Here is a 25,198-nt window from a genome sequence, read left to right on the forward strand (position 1 = left end):
TTCAGAATATTAAAAAATATAACTTCTAGTGATGAATCAATCCTTTTTATTTATTTATTTATGTTGTTGGTTTTTGCTCTGATATTTTTTTCAATTTTCATCGCCGCGGAAACAGAAAAATCCATATTAATTTAAACATCGAAGTGGAACGGGTCGGACCAGAAGGCGGAGTCAGTTCGATGTTACCAGATCTCTTACTGTTTCAAAATTTTTACTAATATGAGTTCAGGTGATGGATGAATCGTTTTTATTTGATTTATTTACATTGCTGCATTTTGCTATAATACTTTTAAAAATTTCCATCGCCCCAAAGGCAGCAAAATCGATATTAATTTAAAGAATGAGGTGGAGACCTCGGCCGGACAGGCCAACCCAGTGGGCGGGGCCAATCTAGTGTCACCAAATTTCTCACCGCTTCAGAATTTTTAACCAAATAAGTTTTAGTAATGTTAGTTAATGAACTAATCTTTTTTTTTAATTTATATACATCGCTGCTTTTTGCTCTGATATATCTAAAAATTTTCATCGCCGCGAAGGCAGCGAAATCGATACTAATCTAAACATCGAAGAGGAGCGTTGATCGGATTGATTACGCCCACGTCAGCCGCTATCCTCGCAACCCACTTCGTTCGTCTTTGTCGGAGGCATATTAAACCTTATGCGGTCCTTCTTCCACTTACATAATCCCTATGTTTCCACTTGAACTGGCGACACCTGTACACGATCTTACACCACCTTCCCGCCTTCCCATCGGCGCATTTAAGTATGGTAAACAGCTGTTCTTTTTTGCTTAAATTGGTAATGTCGAGATCCTACAAGTGGCGATAATTTACATTCTATATGATCAAAGAGTCAACACGTGTTTCAAGCTACTCCATATACAGGGTGTGTGAGGCAAATGAGTATTGGATCCCAGACGGTTAAAAAAATAGCGCGGTTTAATTCAATTTTTCAGCGCCGCCAAACAATACAACATACCAGCGCTATTCAATGCCGAAAACACAACACATTAGGAGCCACTTATATCGTCATTATGATAATGACAATCATTTTATAATGCATTAACACCGTATCATTTAATAATAAATCATCGTGTATCGCCTTTAAAAAACGATTTTTGCCTTATATGGCATTTCATGTGATTTTTCCTCTTCTTCGCCCCTCTCTAGAAAACCGCCGATTCATAATATTTAATACTCATTCATCCGCTACACTTTTACCCAATGTGCCCGTGAATAATCCATTTAACACATGACCGATCAAAAATTATTCTCTAATCCCAATTTTACATTGCGGGCAAAATTGAATTACAGAGGTTCCATTTGGCAGTTGCGGACCTAAAAGTACTTCAATATTGTGGTCAGCGAACCGCAGAATTATTGTTTTCAATACCTGTCGTAGTCTGTTGTGTTCGTGACCATTATTTGCCAACAATAATTGGTTCGAAAGTACGGCGAAATTAATATTTTGGTGTTATGGGTTTCTTCAACTTTATTTCCCTCTCGAGGATAAAATTCATGATCATTCCGCCCTTTAATAAACGTCACATTTGCTCGTTTAGAGGCTTCATTAACCGGCCTCAAACGGGCAAAAAAAACACATTGACAGTATGAAATCGACTTTTTGGACGACTAAACTGGAATGCAGGGACTCCTATTAGCCGGTCTATTTTAGTTTTAGTATTCATTACAACGGCCCGATTGGGCAATGCACGAAAAGCTGCCGTACACAAAACTGCACGCGAATTTTTGTTATTCTCATCGTCACGCCATTCCTGTTTCGCCATTACGAGAATTACCAAATAATAGTTTTCATGTCTCGAATTCGATTCCTGTCTAGAAGTGGGAGAGAATATGATTAATGAGCCTCTAACTGGCTCAACGGTAAAATTTTATTAGTGCGCAATGTTGCTGATCCTTATCTCGACAAGCTCTATTTCTCGTTTTGTCGCGTTTTTTAAGCGTGCTCTATACGTTTGAGGTGGACGGTTCATTTTTTTTTAACAAGCGTTTTCGTCCGAGCCCGTAGTAAAGGGCAAATGTTATTCTCAGTTACTTTTATCTGAGAATATTGTGCAATTCCACCGCTCCGACAACCGCCACTCGTATGTGAGAACAAACAAAATGGCAGAAAAAGTTTTTTTTTACTTAACAAGCTTCCTTAATACAGAAAGTGGAGTTTTCGCGACGTCAAATCAATCCAAGACCAAGGAGTGTTTGCAATGTAATTTCCCCTTTCAAATATTTAACGCACCGGCTTTCGCAGCATTTACTTCAATAATCCATTCAGCTTTTGTAATCGCTTGTAAATAACCACATTTCAGTTAAAATCACAAAACAAACAATTCAATTTTACACTTTTGTTTCCCGCTTCTGATTCATTGCCCATATTTTAAGGGTGACATATGCATAGACTTTCCCGGTTAAAATAAATTTTAAAGCCGTGGCAACAATAAAACGTTTTATAGGACATCCCAACAAAATATGGTATTGGCACTAAAGTGAATGCAATAGGAAAATTTTCTGTGCCAGTTAAACAAAGTAAAGGGTCCGCCAAAATAGATGCAGAAAAGTAAAAGCAAATTAAAAATATAAAGAATATCGATCCAATTCAATTTATTGTTTTATTTTGAACATTGATCTGTGTTATTTATTAAAGAAAAATAATATCACTCAAATATTCACCACGTCTTGTTTTACAGACGTCAATACGATGGTCGAAATTTTCAATGACATTTTCCAACGTGGTCCTTTTAATTACATTTATCTCGGCAATAATGTTGTATTTAAAGTCTTGGATGGTAGCTGGATGGCTGACGTACATTTTAATTTTAAAAAAATTCCACAAAAAAGTCGAGAGGTATTAAATCGTATGAACCAGCAGGCCAAGACACATTTCCATTTCGCGAAATTACGCGTTGACCAAATTTCGACTGCAACAACTCAATATTTGCACGCATTATATGGCATGTCGCACCGTCTTGTTGAAAGTAAAGGTTCTTTATGTCGATATGATAATTTTCGGAAAAAAATAATTACCTATCATGGCACGGTATCGGTCAGAATTCACAGTGATCGCATTTCCATCATCACTTTCAAAGAAATGAGGACCAATGATTCTTTTCGGCAACAATCCACACCAGACAGTTACTTTTGGAGGATGCATCGGTTGTTCTCGATATTCTTTACGATTCTTACTGACCTAAATGTGACAATTTTGCTTATTTACCGTCCCATTTAACGTGAAGTGCGCTTCATCGCTAAAGATGATTTTTGATGAAAAAGTGGCATCAATTGCACGATGTTCAATGAGCCCATCCGAGAAAACACGACGGGTAAAATGATCTGCTGGCTTGAATTCTTGTGTTAATTGAATCTTGATGCATGTAAACTCAAGTCTTGATGAATAATACGGCTTAAACTGGCGAATAAAATGCCCAATTCTTGCGATCGACGAGTTACACTCAATTTTGGATCGTCCTTGACACTTTCTTGCATAGCAGCGATATTTTCTGGTATACGAACACTTTTTCGTTTACTACTCTGGCAGATCATTAACCGAACCAGTTGATTCAAATTTGTGCACTAAACGACCGATTGTGCTCCGATTTGGAGAGTTATGCCGACAGGGAAAATCACGTGTGCGCTAAACGTATTTCTTATTTTTACACTATTTTAATAGTGCTCTTGAATAACTTTAATTCGTTGTTCAATCGTACACGACTCCATAACGATAAATGACAAACATTCAACTCCCAAAATGACATATAGTTGATAAACAAACAAAGGACAAACAACAAATAGAAAACAAAAGAGCGTCTCTGTCAAATTAGCATTTACTTTCCTGCACCACATTTGATGGACTCTTTAGGAGCTCTTAATCCTATGTTATTTCTCTATTGATTTTAGAACTGTCATGAGCAGGCAACTGAAGCCATGATCGTCTGCTAACTCTTTCGGCATGATGATACGGTGAATTGTTTCCAGAATAAATCAAATTTGGTTTCATTTATTTGATTCAAATTTATTTTAAGGTTGACATATGCATATGCTTTAACTGTTAAAATCAATTTTAAAGCCTTAACCACAATGAAACGTTTTATAGGACATCCCAACAAAATATGGCATTGATGTTAAATTAAATATGAATATTTGGTTTGCAGAATTATCAATTAGGAGCCCTCAATTCTACATTGTTTCTCTGTTGGTTTCAGATCCACCATGAAACTCAAAGTCAGGCAACTGAAGCAATGACCATCTACTGACTCTTTTGGCATGAAGATAAGGTAAATTGCGTCCCGGAAAATTCAAATTGATGATTACCAATTATCACTTTCCTCGAGAGGATGCGTTGCCTCATAAGGACACGATAACTGTCCAAACATACGTAATAGCCCAATTATTTAGCTGACGCTACAGCATCAGTGACCCAATCTCAACTAAAAGTAATAAAAAAAAAACCTAGCGAAATATATCCATTTCTCCACGCTCGCCATGTTATTTAATAATGGAAATATTTTAGGGGCATTGAAATAAACCGAATATGGCTGGCAGGCATATTTCGCTTATTTAAATAAATTATGCGACTTAGCCTGGCAAACGGACGCTAAATTTAACACTAATTCCCGGAATTTTCGACAGAAATTTTAAAAGTGGATAATATGATTTCCATTAAATCTCAATATAGGGCAATTTAAAATGTAATCAATAGCAGTTTCAGACTACTTATATATCTGTATCGATTTTGAGAAATTATTAATGTCATAAGGGTTATAAATAGCACCTTCAAAACGGAGCCAGAATAAAAATGCCCAAGAGCTGCAGCTTTAATACATTTTTCACAGCAGCATAAGTGCAGTTTCAAGATATATGTTTTCGGTGCTGTTAAATGGCTTGTTTTATCAAGTGGAGTATATTTCATGACCCAAACAGCATGGGATTTGAGGGTTTTCGAGATGCTGAGAATATTAATTTAAAGTGTTTTTCATAAATAAGAAATATACAGGTATCATCAGTTCAAGTGGAAACATAGGGATTGTGCAAATGGGAGAAAGATCGCACAAGTTTTAATGTGACTCCGACAAGGACCAACGAAGTGGGCTCAGAGACCAGCGGCTGACGTGGGCGGAGTCAGTCCGTCCGATGTCTCCACCTCAATGTTTGGATTAGTATCGATTTAGCTTCCTTCGCAGCGATGAAAGTTTTTAAAAGTATCAGAGCAAAATGAAGAAATGTAAATAAATGAAAAAAAAACGATTAATCCATCACCTGAACACATATTAATAAACATTTTGAAACAGCGAGAGATCTGGTAACATTGAACTGACTCCGCCTACTGGGCCGGCCCGTTCAGTCGACGTCACCACTTCGATTTTTAGATTAGTATGGATTTTGCTTTCTCCGGGACGATCGAATTTTTTTAAAATATTAGAGCAAAGAGCGGTAATGCATATAAATAAAGAAAAACAAAGAATAATCCATAACCAGAACCTATATTAGCAAAAATTTTGAAACGTTAGGAACACTGGATTGATTCCGCCCACTTCAATCTTTAGCCTCACAACCCACTTCGTTGGTCTTTATCGGAGGCATATTAAACCTTGTACAATATTTTTCTCACTTGTACAATCCCTATGATTTCACTTGAACTAATAACACCTGTAGAGTACAACCTAAATACCTAAACATATTAGGTGAATAAATACAAAAATTTTCCCAGATTTTCAGTAATTTGAACTTATCCTACGAAGGCAATTTTCAAGATTTTTTAAACAGGAAAAGCACTGAATGTTGACTAATGACAAAATAATCGCTAAGTGAAGAGAAAAGAGAAAATTTCCTGGTTTCGAGTAATCTGAATTGATCTTAAGAAAGCAATTTTTTGAACTTTGTATCAGGAGAAAAGCTATAAAGTATAGAGCTAGTACTGACTTAAATTCACCCTTGGAGGGAAACTAGTATGGAATAGGAAGTTCCTCATCCAATCGTAATCTAAACTGAATTGAATTTCTTCACCTGTGTAGAAAAAGTTAATGGCAAATGGACAGAAGAGATAGAGCGTTCAAACAGAAACCGAAAGAGGATGCTGGGCAACCCGGCGAACCCGACTCAGGAAAAGTTAATGGCAGCAGCCTTTTGCGGACTTGTCATTAACTTTTCCTACTACATTTATGGTCCAAAGTTTTCCACTTTCGAACATTTCTGGCTATATTAATTATATAGGACGTATTCATGGCGAAGTTGTGATACCCTGAGCTCTTCCCTGAAATTGAGGAAACTTTGGGTGGTTCCACCATAGTACCAGTTGACGTTTGCTTGTGGCTCTCTTTTTTTTTCCTTCAAGAGTACCTCCCGCATGTGCGCATGTCTTCGCACAGGCGCAGCACGATCTAGTTAGTATACGTACATGCCAGATGAATTTAATAAATAGAAACGCACATCGCCGGTTGCTCAACGTTCTCTTTTCATTTCTACGGGAACGCTCTAGACCTTTTACGGACTTATCATTAACTTGTCCTACATTTACGTTCATCCGCGCTAAACTTTTCCATTTTCTTGGTCAACTTTTAGACTAATTTAAATTGTTGATTATATTCGTCTCATTGTGTGAGCTTCAGTTCACAGTCTATCTTTCTAGATCCAGGTTAAACGCCATCTCTACAACAGTATTAAGCATTCTCGGAAGTCGGAATTACTAATCTCTCTTAAATTATTTCTGAACCTAATTAAACCCTTCTCCAGATGACCTAAATTAGGAAACCTAAACTTTAAAGAAGGCCCAACTATTACTTATTAATTACGGGGTTTTGTATTTCAGCTATACGAAGCTAGGGATTTGGAGTTTCCTTTAACTCCAGGGAATTTATTTCGCTTACACTATAATATGAAGTTTGACGAAGTTCTTGCTGTAATAAAGGAGGTTTATTAATGCAAGAAGAGCTTATTTGGCTGACACGACCTATGAATATTTCCATTTGCTATCGGTAGTTAATTCATATCGGAGTTCAATATAAATTTACGCAACGTGTGAAGTTCTGTTTGAGTTGAAAATGCAGCCATTTATCGATCGCTTGCCTCCAAAACTGATATTATCCCTCGAATGTTACTTGTTAATCTCCCGATATTTATGCCGAACTATTCCATCAGATAAAGGCTATAGGCCGCTGAATTGAAAAGTTAGTTGAATTGAAATTTATCGGGTCATAAATCATGCGAAAGTCTATGGCTTTAGCTGGTGATGGCACCGTCAAACACATTCCATAGTTTCAAAGGAGTTAGTCCTAGCGGTCTTTGTTCAGTATGTTAATTTTCTGCTATGAAGAACTAAGTACACATTCATCTTGAAAATCGATAAGCAAATAGAGTTAAGTAAAGTACAGGGTGTTTCTGAAGTACGGCCCGTAACTTCAGGGTCAATTTCTTATGGTATTTAAAGAAAAAAGGTTCCTATAAACGTGTGACCGGAAAGTCTTAGATTATCTCGGAACATCCTGTGTGTTGGAAATTTAAAAAAATATATTATAATTTCAATTAAATTCGTAAGAGCCATTGCAAGGTTTTTAAAAATTTTCAGGTTTTGTTCGTTGATACAGAGCTACATTTTTAGTATAAAGTCAATTTTTGTCTGCCGCCAGTGGCGTAGTTAGACGTGAGTCGGTCAATGTTTTCGTCATAAGATGCAGAACACCAGTGGATTTTTCAAACATTTTTATTATTTTCGGACTCTCCTAGCATTTTACTACAAAAAATGGTCTTCTGGTTTTTTTTTTTGCTTAATACTAACCTATTCTTAAAAAAAAAACTTATTTACTTAGTTCCGCTACAACAAAAATAAGAGATAAGTATTGCATGCATTTTTTATCTTAGTTACTTTTTTGGCATCGAGATTGTTAGCATTTTGCTAACTATAAATTGAGAATCAAAACTGTGGTTAAAATAGTAAAATTCGAAAATTAATTACTTCACTAAAGCTCAAATGACTCAGATGCATCGACTGACTCACGCCACTGGCGACAGATAAACATTGACTTTATGCTAAAAATGCAGCTCTATACCAATGTAGAATAACTGCAAAATTATAAGGACCTGGCATTGACTGTTTCAAATTTATTTCAAATAATAATATATTTTGCTTAAATTTTCAACATCCTATATCTTGGAATTTAAGTTAGGAACTAGCAACATGTTTAGAGGAAGTCTTTTTCTTTAAATACCTTACGAAGTTTTATCCTGAAGTTACGCACCGTGCTTAGGAAATACCCTATATATCTAATATTTCGATTTTTTTAATATAGACAGCATACATGACACGATTCCCAGGATAATATTCCTTGACAAATTGGAGTAAATATTCTTTTCTCCCCTCAATATGTCGACATGGCAGTTGCCTTAATATATATCACCTGATAAACACAATTCCGGAGAAGTTGAGCAAAATTGCCGTTCTTTCTTGTAAGTTTATTTTCTTTAAAAACTTGGCCCAATTAGCGTGAAAACAAACGAGTCCAGACGCATCCCAGTGTTGGAGCCCTTCCAGCCATCGCTTCCGGTAGATTTGTCACCCTTTCCGACCCATATTCCTATTCTACTACCGTCCTTATCACTTCCCCTTCGATTCCCATGATACCCGATGTGGGCCAGACTTGAGACATTCTGGAAGCCTTCCCAATGGACGCAACAAATTTCAAACCTCCACTTCCATTACTTTTAAAAGAAATTAGCTAAATCCAGATTATTTGTTTTCTATGAGACCGAATCCCAAAATAGATTTAAAATTTGCCGATGTCCATAGGGGAGTAGTCTGTAGAGTATCTCATATAGGCAGTCGAAATGGGGTATAGCGGTAATCGAAAGGGAAGTGATAAGAGGACAGATAGAAGGGACCGGAACAAGAATATGGCCTGGAAACAGGATAAATAAATCGGAAGTGACGAGTGAAATGGCCGAAGATTACACGGTAAAAGATTCATGAAGGTTAACTTGGGATAAGGCCATTGATAAGATCTGATAGTTAAAACCTCCACTTGCATTAAGAAAATTACTCTCCGAATCTGTTATTTAGTATTTAGCTCTAAGCCAAATTTATCAAATACGCTTCATATCTAATGTTGGTTTTTTTATTACCATGCTGACACCCGAATTATTCGGTAATTTGCACAAGTGCAATTATCCACACAATTGCACGATTAATGACTATAAAAACGCATTAATGAATTCAAAATATTTTAATTTTGCGACTGCCGTTCTCAAAGATTTGATTCTTCACATTCTCACATCTAGTACATTTGATATAGCTAAAGTGTAGATTCCCATATATACGGATCCGGCTTTAAAGGATCTGTATTGATTTGTTAACAAATTTTCTTTAATTCTGGCAATAAAGTTCAAAGACAACGACATTCTGATTTGTGTGTTGTCTATTTTCAAACTGGAGTTTTCTTCCGGGTTTGCTCACGAAAAATATACTTTCAGATAACTGATATTTCCAAGTGATATGTCATTTGATAGACAATTCGATGCTCTTTTCGATAGTGATAGCCGGAAAACTTTGCATTTCGTGTATGCAGCTAAAATTCGAGTTTTCCGCTGGATCTCCATACGAAAAAGCACTTTCCGGATGGCCGATTTTCCTCAGCACAATCTTATTTGATAAAAACTTTTATGACGTTTCAGATGTTGGAACATATGTAGTTTTGTCAAAAACTCGTTTTTTGAAATTTTGGAAAATTATCATATTTCGCGCTTAGGTCTAAAGTTCCAATTTACCGCCAGATCTTCCCTCGAAAGGGGAGAGGATTACGAAAGATAAATAAGTCACCAATTTTAAGCGGAGCAGTTTTGGACAATATTCAACAGATGATAAGTGAATTAGGCAACATAGTGCGGAAAAACTGAGCAACTCATGTTATTTAAAAAGAAAAAGAGTATCATGTCTCACCTCCTGTTGCCTCAATAATTATCCAACCGAGCATAGATAGTGACTCCACTAATGATGAGAATGATGAAACCTCTATTTAATTTTAATTAAAAAAATAACATGTACCTACTAAACTTATATTTTATAATAATTCAAAAAATATAGTTTTTGTTACGCCTGTGTTCTGAATTCCTTTGACGTGTGCTGGTAAGAGGTTTCTTCGCCGTTTCAACTGATAATCAAAATACTACACTACTTACGTGTTTATCTAAAAATTTTTGTCCCTACTAAAATTGGTGCCCGCAGTTCAAGAACCAAAGTGCAGAACCACACCTGTTTAGCTTCCTTCATCCTTCACGAATGGGTGACAAGTCCTGACTTGCCTCTTGACTGATCGTGTGCAGTCGATAGCTCCCGGCCGGCTCTGCACTGCTCTGCGAACTCTACGGGAATAGCAGCCACCATTATAGCCAGAATTTCTTTTCTATGAAAATACGAGTTTTTATTTTAAGACTGAAGTGACGAACCAAATCCCTCTCAACTTTCATTTCGCGTGTATATCCCATTAAAACCTCGTATAAATCCACTAAAAATCGGAAAACAGTGATGTACCACTCTGAAGATATAAACCTGGCAGTGTTTGACACATATCACGTTTATGGCTGTTTTTATTACGGTTGCAGCCAGGCTGTCGCTTCGGACAGCCACAAAGTATCATATTTACGAGGTAAAAGGGTTTTGCAATTTGCATATTAACCGAATTATGGAAATGTAATTAGCGAACCGAGTCCGGATAGACAAGCATGTAGAAACTATGTTAACATGGCTGGGGACGTACTTACGTAGTTAGAGTTCGTAATTTTATTGCTGCACGTTTAAGAAGTTTTACTGTAAGTTAGTCGTCATCAGTTAACAGCAATCAACCAAAAACAAGCGCTTAAAAGGGCCTTTACTTAAATTCTCAACCTACATTTAAAAATTAAGAAGTTTTCTTTAGCTCGTCCCTCTTCACATCCGAGTTGCCTCCACTCTCATCTGGGAGGATAAAGATGCGCCCCTTCATGCGATAGTTTGTCCCCGGTGTAGCATACTCACCCCCCAGTTTATTATATGAACTGATGTTTAGCTAATTGGACGCCCCATTCTGACGGAGCTTTACTCGTATTTGAAATAATTGGGTTCCGTACGAGTTCTCTCTATTTTCTGGTTTTCTTGATGCCCGGCTTTATGTAAATATAATGCGGCATTCAAAAGCAAACTATCATGCAGTTGACGGCCTTATCTATTGCGGTATTATGATTATTATTACTGTGGAATCAGGGTGAAATGAAGTTGATTTTCGGGACAACGAAACATCAAAGCAAAGGGTTGTATTTGAACGTCGGAATTCCCGTTTGAGTTCCAATTATTGGAGGTGACCTAAATTGCCTCGCTCAATGCTCATATGACAGCAAATTGAATATCATAAAAAGGGAGTTTCTTTTGAATTGCTTCATTTCTATCAAGATCCATTAAAATTTCCTTCGCATCTCCCACAGATGTTGAGACATATTTACTTGAAATTATGGAGTGCTAACTACTCCTAAGTGTCTCTCTTGAGGATCAACTTTACTGCTGGAAGTGGCGGGTAAGATGATTGCGCTTCATTTGAAAAATACAGTTTGTCGAAAGTGTTCTGCAATTGTTAATTAAGCATATGATTATAAATTAACTGATTGTTAAAATTTGCGAAATTTATGATGAAGTTTATCTCAGCAAATATTGTAACATTGTGTTATGCTTAATTAACAGTTACACTCGGTAATGAGTTTTCAAATTTAATTAGGATATCGCGAATCGGTTTCATTTAGGTACATTACAGTTAAAAATTAATGAACCAATTGTAATATGTGTGTGCTTCAATAAATGCTTTGACAACAAAATTATATCCGAAGATCAATATTTGATTTTTCTTTGACCTATTGCGTATCAGGAAATAACGTAAAAATATCTCAAGGGGTGATTCTAGAGATTAAAATAATAAAAAACGTTCTTATAAGCATACCTCAAAAATTGCTTCTTAAAGAGACTGGAATCCCTTAAGGGGGGAACTCTGAAGGTGTTTTTTTTAACAATATTTCTGAAACAAATTAGAAGATGCATTGAGATAAACGGAGGCTATTTTCACCATTTATTGTGAATAAGTGATAAATCCCTGATAGTATTAGTTTTGTTATTGCTGGCTAATAAAAAAACATATTAGTTATAATAACAATTTCAATGCCTAGAAATAACGCTAGAGTAACTCTTATTCCTATTATAGCCCATACGTGTTCTATAGGGGAAAGATCAGGAGAGCGCGGAGGTTAAGAAAGCATATTAACAATGCGATGTTGTAAATAAACCGTAATTACATGAGCAATATGTGGTGGTGCATTATCTTGATGGAAATGCAATGCAAATGCAAAAAAAATGCAATGTTTCCAATGCGTTGAATGTATACTATACCTATTAGTCCTAATCTTTCCGTGTTATACGTATGTAAAATCTGATTAATTTTAGTACTATTAGGAATTTGATGTATTAATTTGAGCTGTTGCAATATTTATAGCACGTAGTACATTTCTATTACAAAGATAACTACTATGCTTATTAAGATGTATTTCAATGTCCACGTAATCGTGCATCAGTTTATAAAAACTCATATTTCTGAAAAACGATCTATCCTAAAGAGATGAAGTAAAAAACCTTTATTGAATTAAAAATATTTGAGATTCAGTAATTTAATTTAAAAAATTAAGAAATGTCATAAACAAAAAAATTAGAGCAACATTTACGTAGGAAACACCCTGTATGTGACGCCCCGGATTAAAATCTACAATTATTAACGCAAAAAAAGCTTTACCATTTCAACTTAATTTAATATACCAAAGTTCAAAATTTTCCGAAATTAATTTTGAAAATATTGCGAAAAAAACATCTTCAAAATTCTCCCTTGAAGGGATCTAGCCCCCTTAAGAAGCAATTTTTAGGGTATATTTATAAGAACTTTTTTATTATTTTAATCTCTAGAATCAAAATGTTTCGACGTTATTCTGATCACCTTGTATAGCTAATCATCGACCACTCCCAACTAATCGGATTAAAAGCTTTACCAAATTTGAGAATTGAAATAGATTTCTTGAAAAATCTATTTAAATTATCCTTTAAAAGCCGCGTAAAGAACAGAGTGCGAATCGTAGCTCTAGAAGGTTAAAAATCCGTGAAGCTCTCGCTTGTAAATGTAGAGCCAAGTATTAAATCAAGGACTTGCTCACTTTGAAATAAGCGCATCAGTTGGAGATTTTATGACTCTTCAAGATAAGTTAAATTGCTTCAATCATTTAGTTCGGGTCTGTGCTTTTCTAGGTCAAATTAAGATTTCATTTTATAAGATTAAAATTTGATTAATTCCTTCAAACTGTGAGCGCTCAGTCAAAGCTTTTAGTTTGTTATTATTCCCACGTTTTTCTTCTAGTAATTGAACTAAAATAAACACCATCAAGGTCCCAGATGAATAACAGTTGTAAATAAAAGAAACCCAACCCTTGTTTAAATTTTACATTTTGCTCATTTTCCTTTGAACTGGCATTTAAAAAGGTAAATATCTCCCTATTTTCGAGGGCAAAGTAAGGAATTCACTTTAAAAGGGAAAAATATAGGGCATGATTGTTTTGAATAATGTACGAAACCCGGAGGACTATTAAAGAAAGCTGAGTGGAGAAATTATACGGAAACTTTGATTTTTGGACGGCATAAATAAAAATATTGAACAGCAATTTATTGTCGAAAAGAATTTGAATTGCTCATAAGTTGTTTGTTGTAATTTATACACATATATATGTATACCGGGTGTCCAGGCAAACTCTGGACACAGAAGATTAACATGGGAAATCGGTTTTTATTTTTTTCCGCTTGCACAGATTATCAAATCGAAAAATTTTTACCTGGAGGTCCTAGTACTCAAGACCGGCCATCATTCCGCAATTTTTTCAATCTTCTGAGAGAGCCGTTTTGCCTCAAAACGCCTCTAAATTTCAAAAATTTGAATGTCCCGCGTAACCGCTGGAAGTCACGATTGGTCAGAGTCAAGGTCAGAATTAAACAAACACAAAGTCGCCAACAACATAAACGTAAAAAAGCAAATCACACGATGATTATCATAAGGTTTTCCTTTCATTTCTCACTGAATTAACTCGTAAATAAGTTTAAAATCGCTTAGAAATTAGCAAAAAGAGAAAAATCGTTTGACATGGGGTTTTTACGCTTATATTGTTGGCGACTTTGTGTTTGATTAATTATGACATTGACTCTGACCAATCGTGGCTTTGAACGGTTACGCGAGATATTCAAATTTTTGAAATTTGGAGGCGTTTTGAGCCAAAACATATATATGCTGCTACTTTTTTTTAGATAACTAAAAACTGAAAAAATTATTTTCTGTGCATCTTTTGACAGCACTGATTTTCTGACTTTTCTACTACTTTCGCTACGTACACTCTCTTCGATTACAAGAACATCCGAGCACTCTAATCCAAGCTTCACACGAATTATCTTTCTTTATTCACCAAAACTGTTTTTATTAGAATAACTTAGTTATTTCACTTAAATTAAGTATAACTGGAATCAAATTAAATAATTACTTGTAGAAAATTATGAAGCAGACTGATCATGTCTCGTACTTTAAGGGGCGGTATATTATCCCTCATCCTTGGGCCCTAATGGACTTCGGTTGTCCATGGTGCTAGACGTCCATATGTGATATAATGTATGGACAACGCAAAATGCGAAGAAATACCAATGATCACATGAAGATACAGATGGTCATGTGAGGTCATGGATGGCTACATAACTCACGTTCAGAAGTAATCGGAAAATATCAGGTGCCCGCAAAAATAGATTTTACTTGAGAGACCTATAGGTTTCTGAATAAATTCTTGACTAGGTACTAGTAAAAAAAACAGCATTTATTAGGGCCTCCTGTTAAAAAAATTGTATATGAAACGCACATTAAAATTTATGATTAATAAGATATTTTAACATTTTCAATATATTGGACCACTGGACGGTTTATCGGTTTATCAGTCATCGAGACCGGTCGGTCGTCGATGGTTTATGGGTCATCGAGACACTTTTTGTTGCGTATTTTTTTGTGGCCTATGACGATGACTAATTTCTTCAAAATTTAGATGAACTAAAGTTAAGTAGACCTGTGTACAGTAATGGCCAAAAGTAGATAGACAAACAGAATTTTTTAATTAAATCATGCATATGTTAATTAATCTGTGTCCTATGCATGAACGTTATTTGTCGCAAAACACATTATAAGAAATAATAAACAAATATTGATAAAATTATTTTATTGTCAATAAACAAATAAATCGTTGGAATTCACCTGGACAAAAGTAGATAGACGAATTAAAAATGAAAAAAAAACATGACAATTTCCTTTAAATTATTTTAAAAATCAATTGGGTCCTTTCCCAAGGCACTAATATTTGGTAAAATACCCATTATTGTAAATAATTGCCTGACATCGACACGGCATTGATTCAATCATTTTTTTAAATATTGCTGGATCAATATTTTGCCATTTTTCTTGTATTTCAGTAAACAGTTTATCGCAATTTGAATAATTTTATCTCTCAATCCTTGATCAACAATTTGCCACAGGTTATCTATGGGATTCAGATCGGGCGACTGGGAAGGCCACTTCAAAATCAGCACTTTTTCTTCTTCAAGAAACCTTTTAACTAACATTAAGGAATGTTTGATGTCGTTATCGTGTTGAAAATGGAATCTTAAGGATAACTTGTCTTCAACATAAGAAAACATAACATTCTGAAGTATATCCTTGTACACAAATCTATCCATGATTCCATTTATTCTAAGTATTGAGCCAATACCAAAACCGCTGAAACACCCTCATATCTTTGATTGATGCTCCTCCATGCTTAACCGTGGGTCTGGTGTCTTTCGGGTTTAATCGCCAGTGGGACGTCTCACGTATTGAATACCATCGGAATTAAACAAATTGAACTTGAATTCATCGTTCCAGTAAATTCGGTTCCAATCCTGTTTCAGCCAATGAATATGTTGTCGAGCAAATTCCATTCGGGTATTCCGATTTTTCTTACTGAGAAGGGATTTTTTAATGGGCTACGTGCAAATAATTTCTTTTCGACTAATAGTCGTGTTACAGTTCTTGAAGGCACAAAAACTTCGAGCTCAGATCGAATTTTCTCAGAAGACATGAATGGATTTTTCGAACTAATATTCTTTATCTTCAGCCCATCTCTTCTGATTCTCTCTCTCCTCCTCTCTCTCCTTCTCTGTTCCCTCTTCTTTGGTCGTTCAATTTTTAGTTTCCGGTTAATTGATCCAGTTCTTTGATATCTTTTTATTATAGCCCGAATAGTGCCTCTTTTAACATCGAATCTGCGGGCAATTTGCACTTGCCGTTCACCCTCATTAAAAGCTTTGACAATTCGCTCTTTTAAATCAGTAGACACTTTTACACCACGAGACATGTTGTAGACTATAAAACCAATGCAAATTGTACTAATATTTTTCTGATATCTTAAGAATTTAAAGTAAATTCAATTATTTTTACCACGTCTATTTACTTTTGAGCGGGCGAATTCAAAAGATTTATTTTTTCATTGACAATAAAGTAACTTTTTCAACATTTGTTTATAATTTCTTATAACGTGTTTTGCGACAAATAACATACATGCGTATGGAATAGATCAATTAAAGTATTTGTGGTTTAATTGAAAAATTCTGTTTGTCTACCTAATATTGGCCACTATTGTAGGTTAAAAGGGCGGGCACGACCCCTGAGTCTTCAGTCCACCAGGAAGCCAGGAAAAAGAGAGAGCGATTCGCTTTCTCCCTAGCCTTAAGTATTAATCTCCATGGTCGGACCATGTCTAAACAATACTTAAAGGCATCGGGACAGCCCTCCGCATGGAGCCGCTGCGTCCACATCTCGCACCCAGCCCTTAGGGAAGACCTCGCCAAAGGAACCAGCATTGTACTTCCCATGCCAACAGAGCATCGTGGAAAAAACCCAGGGTACCGGGTAATGCCAACCATGGGCGTACCTTAAGGGTAAATCGCCCTCGTGCCCCAATCCTTAATCCTAACTTATAGAATAATATTTACAAGCTATGTATTACTAAGTGGTCTGACAAGCGGATCCCACACTACTGTAGTTCCTAACAAGCTGCGGAATTTAAGAATTGCAATTGAAGTTTTAAAATAGCTTTGTTATTAGAGAAAATTAGTCTCGAAGGTAACATTAGAGGTCTTCCTACAGTATCTAACAATCTTGTTCGTACACATGGATTTATTAAAGAAAATACGCTATTTTCGCTGTCACAAACTTAATTATTTTACTGTTTTCTTATTATTAACAAGAAATATATTTTTAATATACGTACTTATGTATAAAGCTTTCAAAGAATAAATAAAAAACTAATCAATAAATTTAACAAAAATACTTTATTTTTATACGACATTTTTGTTCGTACACTTAAATTTAAATATAAAAATAAACAAAATTTTCGATTAAACAATAATTAATCAATACATTGTCAAGTAGCTCTTTGCTGTAATGACCGCTTGACATTTTCTGTTCATAGAATAAACTAATTTTTTGCATATTTCAGGACCAATTTTTTTCCATTCTTGTGATACAATGTTTTTTAATTCTGCTTTTGATGAAATTTCATGTTTTCCCTTATGTTTTTTTTTAATTGCCCACAAATGTTCAATTGGGTTTAAGTCTGCTGATTGTGGAGGAGTTTTTAACAATTTTGGAACATTTCAAATCAGCCGTTCTTTGCTGATTAAAGCCGTGCACTTAGGATCGTTTTCCTGTTGAAATCTATAAACATTTGGCAAATCTAATTTTTGCGCATTTTGTTTTATGTTCTTTTTTAGAATTTCATTATAGCCATGTTTATCCATAATACCACCTATAAAATGGATATTTCCAACTCCATTTAAGGACATGCAGCCCTAAATCATTAGGGATCCACCTTCATGTTTTACAGTTGGAAGTGTATAACAAGGATTATTATCTTCATTAACTTTTCTCCACACCCTACGGATGCCATCTGACTGAAAAAGATTAATTTTTGTACATTTTGCACATAATAATTGAAAAAAAAACAGTGAAATAAATAATTTTTTGACGGTGGAAATCGAGTATTTTCTTTAACAAATCCACGTGTACGAACTAGATTGTTAGATACTGTATATCTCAAAAATGTTTTTAAACGAGATGTCCTGCGAAAACCCCGATGCGCTGACTATTCTACGCTTCGTAGAGGCCTGTAACCTGCACAATGAGTTGAACACCGAATAAAACACTGATTTGGACAGGACAATACACCCGACGGATTTGCAAACGTATGTCTCGTCCTGTCCAAGTTAATGTCTTGTTCGACGTTCGGTTCGCTGCATACTGTTCACGTGCGTTCAAACCCGACCAAATTCCCTCTATTTTCCGTGTCCTCTGACGTGTCTTCGGCCTGTCCGTTTCTTTAATGCTTATTACTCTGAATTGAACCTATCACTGAATAAAACACTTATTTGAAGAGGAGAATAAATCCGAAAGATTTGGAAACTTCCTCCGTCCAAATTAGTGTTTTGTTCGTCGTTCCGTTCGTTGTGTATTGTTCAAATGCGTATTCATTGAGGGAACGAGGGAACGAATGAATATGCCACTCAGAACAACAAACTGCGAAGTTCATTGGAAGTTCCTCCTAACCTGAACTTCGAAGTTAATTCGAAGTTCGTTGAGTCGCATTGTGTTGCTCATCTTTTAAAGCAAATCATGAACGATTTCCCTTCATTATTTTAATTTGCTGATCGCTTACATTTGCCCCGTCTTATTATTCCTGTCTTTAATCTATCACCGTGGATTAATACAGTCTATCCAACGTACATACTTCACCCAAAATTTGTGGCGAAATCATCGAAAAAGGCAGCAATTCGTCGATTTAACTGTTCCCACCGTTTAAAAAGCAATCTATTCTCATTAAAAGTCATGGATATCATCACGTGAAAGATCAAAAGTGAATAAAAAAGGTGGGAAACTTTTCCTCTCAATCGCCAATAGCCATGTTTGACCACACTCTCTCATATATCTGTATAAAGCATTTTGTGCAGCTTAAAAGTTTAACAATTTGAACTTTCGTGGGTGTTTTGCACAAAATAAAATGTCTGCAGAAATTCATGCTCCACACATCAGATAAATCTGTGCGGGTACAGTTGTACAGATAAATCGCTTAGTTTAACCATTACGTCTGTGGCGCCCTTTATCAAACGCTCCTTCTATACCGTGCAGCTTTAAATTGTCATTTTTTAATAAATTATTATTTTTAAAAAATTCAAAAGCAACATTAAATAAGACAAAAACACTGTCTTTTGAAGTTTGTTTATTTTTCTAAATGTTGCTTATGTCACCGACAGCACAAAATGGCCGATTTTTAAAAATTGACACTTGCAATTTTGACAATTACACTGGCAAGTGACACCTCAAATTAAAGGAATTTCAAAATTACCTTTAATGGTTTTTAATATCGGTTGATTAGTTTTTAAGAAAAACATAAATGTAAAAACCCAATAAAAATAAATCTTCAGTTATTTTTATAAAATGTTTATAAAATTTCAGTTATTTTTATAAAATGTCAGGAGCTATGTAACCATCTCTATCGTCATGGGACCATCTGTGTTATCCTGTGGTCATCTGCATTTCATCCCATCTTATCCTATTGTATTATCTTGTGTAAAGCCGCCTGGCGCGATGGCCAAGTGGAGCCCATTAAGAGCACAAGATAAAACCGCCCTTAACCGCTGAAACCACATCATTCTTCCTCATGATTTCTTGTGAGCAATTCCAAGTCTGATCATTGTAAATTAGCTCTGTAGTGCAATAAAAATTGGTTTTTTAGTGGTAGTGCAATAAAAACGTCGAATTACGGAAATTTGCAGATCAATTAACCCGCAAACCTTCGTTAATGTGGGGTAGGAATTTGATAGCAGGCTACACTTTTATCAGGAGCAAAATGGTGCTCATTTCAAACATTTCATTAATTTCTTATGAATAAGCAAGTTTTTTTAAATTATTTATATATTATTGTGGGATCCACTTGTCAGACCACTTAGTAATACATAGCTTGTAAATATTATTCTATAAGTTAGGATTAAGGATTGGGGCACGAGGGCGATTTACCCTTAAGGTACGCCCATGGTTGGCATTACCCGGTACCCTGGGTTTTTTCCACGATGCTCTGTTGGCATGGGAAGTACAATGCTGGTTCCTTTGGCGAGGTCTTCCCTAAGGGCTGGGTGCGAGATGTGGACGCAGCGGCTCCATGCGGAGGGCTGTCCCGATGCCTTTAAGTATTGTTTAGACATGGTACGACCATGGAGGTTAATACTTAAGGCTAAGGAGAAAGCGGATCGCTCTCTCTTTTTCCTGGCTTCCTGGTGGACTGAAGACTCAGGGATCGTGTCCGCGCTTTTTTTTACTCAGTTTTATCTAATATATTCGTATCGTTAAGTTTGTGCGGCTATCATTGAAAGGTCCCTAATTATCCCTAACACATAGTTGCCGAAGCTTCAAATCACAAACTTCTAGACAACGAAAAAAAACCTACATTATGAAACTGCATTTGTACAGTATTTTATACATTTATTTTTTTTTATTTATAGCTTTTTTTCTCAAAAATTAATTTGTCGACTTTAAGTCGCATTACATCATCCAACGCAGTTTTGAAATTCCTTTAACTTGCGCAGGTATCATCTGCGCAAGTGTAAATTTTCAAAAATCGACCATTTTACTGTGCCGGTGACGTAAGCAACATTCAGAAAAATAAACAATCGTCAAAACATGGTATTTTTTATTCCATTTAATGCTGTTTTTGATTTTTTTTTTTTATAATAATTTGTTAAAAAGTTAACAGTAGAGATCGATTTAGAACCGCACGGTATTAAAAAAGCACCTCAAGTATCATTTTTCTGTCTGCAGGATAGCATTCTGACCATTCTTTTAAAGATGGTATTGTGGGGGTCCGAAATTGTGTAAATGATAATCTTGAAATTGTCTCACACGTTTGTACTTATGGACCCATTCTTAACACCCCTCTAAGGTACAAATGATTCTCTTTAACAGAGGAATCAAAACTAACTTGCTTGAGCAACTCAAGACTGAATTAGATGGAACTTCGTTGCGCTCTTCTAATTCTAATAGTTACAGGATTGTGGATATCTATTTTGAGTCTGCCTTCAGGTTTTTTTAACATACATATCTCTTCAATTCTACAGGGGAACTCCAGAACACTTAAGAGCTTATACGTTGGCACAGATGACTTAGGTTGTAGCGTCATGTTGAGGCTATTTAAGTCATTGATTGTGTCGCGTTGTGACCTCCACAGTGGTCCGCCATGCGACAACGAGAAATGGATACTTGGCACAAGTTAATTTATTCCGGCTCCAGTTTTTCCTACGGGGTCCCCAAGTATGATCATATAGCTCCGTTTATGAACTTCGGTACCTCAAGGGCAGGCAGCTTAAAACGTGAATTCAAGGGCATAAATTATAAAAGGTATCACCAGAAAAAATCCTATAGGAAGAACTGCCTTGTTTGAAAAATTTCGCCTGAGATTTATTTTTTCTTGAAACGACTTTCTATCTTTCTTTTATGAAATCTATTAAAACGCATGAAAAAAGAAAGTTTTGAGGTCTGTAATGTTTCATTTCATTTTATGCAATGATTCTATAAAGGACTTTTTTTACTCAAAAATTTACCGGATGAAAGACTTACAAAAATTCTCGCAAGTCTGTGCAGTTTCTGCTTTATACAATTTTTTACATTCTTATTATGAAATCTACCAGAAAATTGCCTGCAAAGTAAGTCGCTCGAAGCTTATAATACATATATCCGCCCAGTTTATGAAACGTTTGTAAAAGGTCTACTTTTTTGCTCTGAAATCTACTTGAAAATTGCCTGGTAAGTTAGATTCTTTTTAAGCTCAGAAGATTAAAAAGTCAGTCTTTAGAGTTTGGAGTTTTTGGAGATTTACTTTGTGCGCGTTCCTGCTTTCTTATTTGAAATTTACGGAGAATATTCTGATTATGAAGACTCTTTTAAAGCTCAGAAGATTCTTCGTCTATCTTTGCACATTTTGTTTCATGAGCCCTTCTATTTTGTTTGCTGTAACATTATCTGGTGAAATTACTCTTAAGGCTCTGACAATTTTTCGCTCTTCAGTTTCTACTTTTCAGAAGTTAAGTCAAAAAATTTTTCTTCAGTTTTTTAAATTTTCATTTATTTAAAATTTGACAATTTTCTACATTTTTCCTATGAACTCTAACTGATATTTACCTCTTAAACTAAAAAAAAACCTATACGCAGTTCATAAAATACCCCGAATTGCCAGATAAGAAAAGCTAAAGGTTTTTCAGGGTTGAAGAGATTTATCATTAGTCATTGGAGTTTTTTCTTTATGCACTGTTATACTCTTTTGCTGTAAAATATACCAGAAAGTTGTCTGGGAAGGAAAACTCTCAATGCTTGAAAAATTTCTCACTTTAAGGAATATCGTAAAAAAAGAATTTTTCTACTCGTTCTGCTGTAAAATTTTAATCACTCTTATCCCTCTTCCTTGCTCAAACTCTAGCAAATCGAGTGCTGATATTAATTGAATATTTCAAAGAGACCAAAACTGACCGGTGATTTATCGGCCATATATTATTGCCACAAAAAGGCCTTTGGTTGTTCTCAAAATGGTTGAAAATAATGGAGAGATCAATTTACAAGGAAAGATAACTCTTGCTCTTTATTTTTCGATCCTGGGAGTTTACCCACATGGCTTCCTGATTTCCCCAAGATAAAAGGTTTAGCATCAGTAGCGATCATTCCGCCTCTAAAAGGTCTTGCACTGATCGGATAGAGAAGCTTCGGCCCAGAGTGTAATGAAAACTCAAAAACGATAGGGCGAATGAGATGTATTCTTCTACTGCCTTAAAACCGAAATATTCTTTTTTACTATAAATGCTGCCCTCGAAAACCCTAAATATATAAAATTGCTAGACAATTACAATTAATAATTGATAGACAAACAAAATAAAATTGATAGAAAAATTGTCTATCGATTTTATATACGGTTAATTGTCTTTCACAATAAGTAAACACATACAGGGTGGAATAGCTAAATGGAATAATTTGAATATCTGCGTATTTCGAGATATGTAAAAAAACACTGAAACAAGTTAATTTTAAAGCATGAAATCACATGTAACGTAAAAAATGTATCTCTAAATTTAACCCCCCTTGCGTTACAATTGCGACCCTCAAGTTTTTAAATTGGAAGCATGGACTTGTGACACTTTTGGCGAAAGGTCTTTTCATTTTCTATTCAAAACTGCTGTAGCTTTAAATTGTATTGCGGAGAATAATAGACAAAAAATAATGTAATTGACGGCATTCTCTACAAAAACCTAAAAGTTAACAAACAATACCATTTCGTTATTGATAATGTAATAAAATAATAAAACACATCAATCTCAATCTTCTATGAGTTGTTCAAAATGCATGCCTCGAACCTCTTGGGAGTATCCGAACCGCAAATAAAAATTATTTCTAACATTAATCAACATTTGAGGCGTAATCGATCTAATCGCAAGTGTTATTTTTCTTTTTAAATCAACTAAACCGCGTGGGTTAGTTTCGTACCATATTCTTCACGTACCCCATAAGAATGGAGTTCAGGTTAGTTCAGGTTAGGTGATCGTCCTGGCCATTTTAGCGGTCCTCGCTTCCCTATCCACCGATTTGGAAAAGTTAAGCCGAGGTAGATTAAAATTAATTTATTTTGTTATTTTATTACATTATCCATAACGAAATGGTATTTATTAATAAGTTTTTACTTTGTTATAGAGAATTTCGTCAATTACATGAATTAATTTTTTTTTGCAATTATTATTTCAAATGAGGTTTAAAACCAACGCAGTTTTGAATAGAGAATGAAAAGAACTTTCAAATGAGGTATCACAAACCCATGCTTGCAATTTAAAAATTTGGGGATTGCAATTGTCACGCAAAGGGTGTGAATTTAGGGATGACATTTTTAAGTTGTAAGATGTAATTTCAGAATCTAAAATTGATATGTTTCGGTTTTTTTTCACATATGTCGGACTATGCAGATACTGAATTTATTCCATTTGGCTGTTCCACCTTGTACATAGGCACAATGCGAATTTCCTTATCTTAAGAGTTTTTAAAATAGGAAAGACCCAGGGTACCCATTTAAGTCGATGCCGGAAAGGCCGTGTTCCCACGTACCTCACCTGACCATTCATTTCCCGACTTCGACGCCGATTCCTGCAAGAAGACCTATTTGATTCATTGTGCTCATTGTTGTTGAGAGTCAATAAATTTTCCTTAATTGCCGCTTTTAGCTTTCTAGAATCCTGACCATTTGCGAAATCGTTGGGTGACCAACTACCGTTTATTGCAACAACGATTTGCAAATTAATGTTGCTATACAGGATCATTCACGGTGAATGTCCTATTAAAAGTTTATGGGGTTCTAATATAGCTAGAGATGTAAAATTTTGGATACCAATGTAATGGAATTTGGCCTGTTCAATTAAAATATAGGTATCATTGCGACGTTACCAGATCTATATGTAACTAATAATAACTTTGTTATTTTAAATGTCATACTGTGTATTTTATTACATTGTCGAATGGCCCAAAACATTTAAACCCCAGTTTATGTACCATATGCGATAGCTATGATATACTTTTTTCGAAATAATTTTTTTTGCCTGATTTGGCAACAAACAACTCTAAATTGAAGAGCGCATATCTTTTCAACTATCACAGCTAGAGCGCTGAAATTTGAGCTACAGTCTTTTAATAGTCATCTTGTAGTATTATAATTTTTTTCGACTTAAATACAGGGCGTGGGAACATTCATGCGATGTCACAAGAATATAAATATGGGTGTTAAATCATAATCTTAAATAGAACACCCTATATTTTTTAATAATATCTGAAAGATCAATAAATCCTCTATCGAAAATTGTTATACATTGATATAATTATTTTCAGTCGTTTTTGAGATATTTGCAAAAATTAGAATATTTAAGAGTAAAAGGTATCACTTATTAGTTGATTTGATTAGGAGGCTATATTTTTTGAATATACAGGATGTTTCAAAACATGTGTTGGAAAATGAAGAGT

General features: G+C 35.2%; 1 protein-coding gene across 3 annotated transcripts in view; it reads left to right on the plus strand.

The window, feature by feature from the left end:
• LOC136409417 (chondroadherin-like) overlaps window positions 1–25,198 on the plus strand; it is a 121,771-nt gene that overhangs the window by 55,173 nt on the left and 41,400 nt on the right. The window contains exons 1-2 of one of the 3 annotated variants that reach the window (XM_066390897.1): window positions 3,920–3,971; window positions 4,214–4,285. The exons of 1 other annotated variant lie outside the window; for it this stretch is intronic. The gene's annotated coding sequence lies outside the window, so the exon portion shown is untranslated. Of the gene's footprint in view, window positions 1–3,919; window positions 3,972–4,213; window positions 4,286–25,198 lie in introns of those variants that run through there. One more of the 3 variants, XM_066390898.1, reaches the window with a different exon arrangement.

This window comes from Euwallacea similis, chromosome 6 (assembly GCF_039881205.1).
Source record: "Euwallacea similis isolate ESF13 chromosome 6, ESF131.1, whole genome shotgun sequence".
In the NCBI taxonomy this organism is placed as follows: Eukaryota; Metazoa; Arthropoda; class Insecta; order Coleoptera; family Curculionidae; genus Euwallacea; species Euwallacea similis.